The 3,787-nt window shown below is 32.4% G+C and overlaps 1 long non-coding RNA gene across 1 annotated transcript; it reads left to right on the top strand.

Annotated features, from left to right (window-relative positions):
* Positions 1-66: 66 nt before the first annotated feature.
* Positions 67-1,758, top strand: LOC112685504. The gene is made up of 2 exons (XR_003148807.1): positions 67-138; positions 1,544-1,758. It is a non-coding gene; the product is annotated as an uncharacterized LOC112685504 (long non-coding RNA).
* The last annotated feature ends 2,029 nt before the right edge of the window (positions 1,759-3,787 follow it).

Raw genomic sequence — 3,787 nt, 5'->3', positions numbered from 1 at the left:
ATGTGGTGCGATTATTTCTATATGTATTGTTAACTAATTATTATTATACATTTTTGTTTTTTTTTGAGAAGATAAACGTAAGGACGGTGCCGTGCGATTCGGGTTTTATCGAAGCAGGTTCTTCATGACTAAAATGAGGTGAGTACAGGGACGGCGCGAGGGGAGGGCAATAAGTAATATAGATTTGTAGGTTCTGAGTCCATTTTTCCAACATCCTATTTGTAGGTTCTGAGTTCGTTTTTATTTTTTTGTAAGTTTGCAAGTTAAAAAAATGGACTCAGAACCTACAAATCTATACTACTGCAATAGGGGCAGTTGCCCAGGGCCCCGCGGTTCTAATTTAATTGAACTTGAAATATTTTATTAATAGAAATTATAAGACTCAACATTTATTTTGCCCAGGGCCTCGCAAATTCTAGCACCGTCACTGGGTGGGTAGTATTATGTGACAGAAAATTTTAATACATAATTTGCGAATTTCACGTAAAATGTCATCGTATACTATTTTGTTTGGACCCGTTAATTTTAATATTCACTCTGAATCTAAAACTTTGATTTGAGTTGGGGTGATCAGATGCACGTTACTATTTCGTTAGAAAATGAACTTCGCACCGCTACTGCGTAAAAGTATTATGAAAACGTCAATTTAGTGCGGTAATTCTTACCGGAAAACATCTGAGATTGTTGATGAGGCTGGAAAAAAAAGCTAGAAGAGGCTAAAAAAAAGTGCCAAAAATAAATCCGAACCTAACTAAAGTTGTAGGTTTATTAATACAATACAATTTGCTATAGGTTTTATTTTTGTAGGAATTTACGTATACATATTCATTGGTGATTTTTACTTGCTATTCCTAACTCTCATGTGGCAAAGTAAATTCCTTCAAAATGACATCCACCCTAAAGGTTTCGATCGTTCAGTGAAACTATGTTCAGTGCAATGTCAATGTCAAGCCGCCTGTTTTACGTGCGTCATATACTGCTTCCGATCGTTTGAATCCTGCTTTGCGCGTATTAGTTTGATTTTCCCTCGCCATGGTTTTTATCTCGACAATAATTTATACTTGTATAATGTATGGTTGCGTACAACAGTTAATGCATTATGTTAAGCCGTTTGTGTTTATAACGACTTTTTGATTTTCTAGTCGAAGCAACGGTGAACAGTCGATGCTTTTTTTCTCCAACTATACGTACGAATCCGTCGACCGATTCGTAACCGCCAACAGTCATTTCTTCGATACCCATCGGTTGTTACATTAGGTCAATAAAAAATTGCGCCGGAATGATCAAATATGCTGACATAACATTATTCGTAACTAAGTCGTGTTTTTGGCGTATATAATATACGCAAACAGTGACTGACGGTATTCATCGATGAAGCAAGTCGCAATTTAAACATTTAGTCCTCAATAGGTACATGATGAAAAAATTTAGGAACAGTTAACCTAAGCTTCCACCCGATCCTAAAATGCAATATTTCCCTTAACAATAACATTTTAATTTATGAACCCGTTCATAGGTTTTGATGTACAAGTTTTTGTTACAGGTACCTAATTTTTGTTTCGGTGATATGCAGCCATTACTTTTACTTTTGAGGAGCACACAAGTCATACTGTCAGTAATATTGATTGTGTGAGGGCCGGCTTAGGCTGAATTGCATCTACCAGAAGTTTATACGAAAACGTATGAAATAATTGTTGAGTCAAATTTCATGCATTGTCTGGAACCATGGTTACTTAATAAATAATTTGTTGTTATAAACCTGTCTAATAGTTCTCTGCATGGTCCAGTCTAGTACGGTCCTTGCATACAAAAATTATTGAATCGTTGGTTTGGTTCGGTTAAATAATTTTTAGGAGTAGTTCCTAGATCAAATGCATTATTTTCAGTCCTTTCCGGTTTCAAAAAAAAAAAGTAAAGAAAATCAATCCAGTCCGGTCTCAATCATAATACTTAAAATCTTAACAAATATATTGTTATGTAAACAAATAAAACGATAAAAACCTACAACTTTAGGTATATATTTATTTATAAAGTCTGGTCCAGTGTAATATTAAACACATCATATAGTACGGTCTGGACTAATACAGACTGAACCTTACGAACCGATCCATAAACGGTCCAAAATATCTTAAGATCGGAATTTGTTTATTTAATTTTAACATTTACTAAAGATTTGGCGTATGTTCCGCTAGCAATATTTGATAAGGAAGTCCAGTGGTTTCTAAGATTGTCACATTATTATCGATCATCAAATTGTACGTTAAGTTGCATATCGCGCTCCCAAAAATAGGTTCTTGCGATATTTTATAGTGCGATTCCGACGACTTTGAATATTATTTAAATACACTTAGAAAGTCGAGGACAACTCGTTAAAAAAACTAAAACGTAGGCAATTACGCGATGAATCGAAAACTGGTCTGAAAAGAAGGTCAATGAGCTCGTGAAAATGTTCAGCCCCAAAAATTTGGTGCATTTTTCGAGTGACGTTTCACCCCCATCATTTGCTATTTACATTTTGTACATGAGGTTTTGCTTCAGTTTCTGTGACTACCAATTATTTGCTGATGATCTTAAATTTATATTTATATATATTCAATTGATGACTCTATTAAAATACAGAATGATCTTATCAGTCACAGTATTTGGTGCGATAGAAATTGTACGAATGTGTGCATGATGCGTAATATCATTTCGTTTTTTGTAAATTGCTCAAAAAACGGTTTACAATTAAAACATGCTGTCATACATTTCACTTCAAGACGCAATGCACCCAATCAATGATCACTTTAAAGTTTATTAACCGATGTGATAAATTAAACCATGTCGTATGTTCGTAGTTCGTAAGATTATGTACTCATAATACGTGTTTGGACATCGAAGGACTAAAAATTATTATGTTTTTATAATTCTTTCTTTTTAGAAATAATATCTTCATTTTTCATTATGATTTACTATTATTATTCGTTATTTATTTTTTATCAAGAGTTACACGATTTTTTTTTTTTATAATATCTTAAAGTGAATTATGTATATTTAGTTTTTAACACAAATAAAAAACTTACTACACTATTTCGTCACTGAAATTCTCCAGTAACTTCCGAAAAACTGCTAATTATCTGGAAAATGCCAATTAAAATATCCAGCGCATCGCTTTTTACAGAATAATTATTTTATTTTTCGGTAGATTATTAATAATCCAGAATACTTAAAATTAAAATCAATAATTTATACACACATAAAATCTGTTTTCTATGTTTACTAATTTTTTTCAGTTCACGCAGACATCAATGCCGTAGAAAAAAATCATTTATATCACATCAAGTAGATAAACTAAAATACTGGTTAAACTTTTTATGAAAATAAGTTAAATGTTATAATAAGACGAAAAAAGTATTTCTTTAAATATTTTTAACCGATATGAACGATGAGCGTAATCATTTTGATCGTTTTCTAATGATCGTTTTCTGTGATTTTGATTACCACGTACTGTACGATCATCAAAATTGACAGTAATAAAATAATATTTGAAACGACCGCTGATATTATATTTGCATTACAGTAATCTGATTTTCACTTTTAAACATCCACATACGACGTCTTTATTAAGAGCTTCAGTTCGGAAACACTTCGAAAGTAAACAATTATAATAAGTGTCATCATGTGCTTGATGCGTAATATCATTTCGTTTTTTGTAAATTGCTCACAATACGGTTTACAATTAAAACGTGCTGTCATATACTTCACTTCAAGACGTAATGCACCCAATCAATGATCACTTTAAACGTCT

This window comes from Sipha flava, unplaced genomic scaffold, assembly GCF_003268045.1.
Source record: "Sipha flava isolate LNK unplaced genomic scaffold, YSA_version1 279_pilon_pilon, whole genome shotgun sequence".
Classification (NCBI taxonomy): domain Eukaryota; kingdom Metazoa; phylum Arthropoda; class Insecta; order Hemiptera; family Aphididae; genus Sipha; species Sipha flava.
The sequence above is the reverse complement of the archived record's forward strand: the minus strand, read 5'-3'. Positions and strand labels throughout refer to the sequence as shown.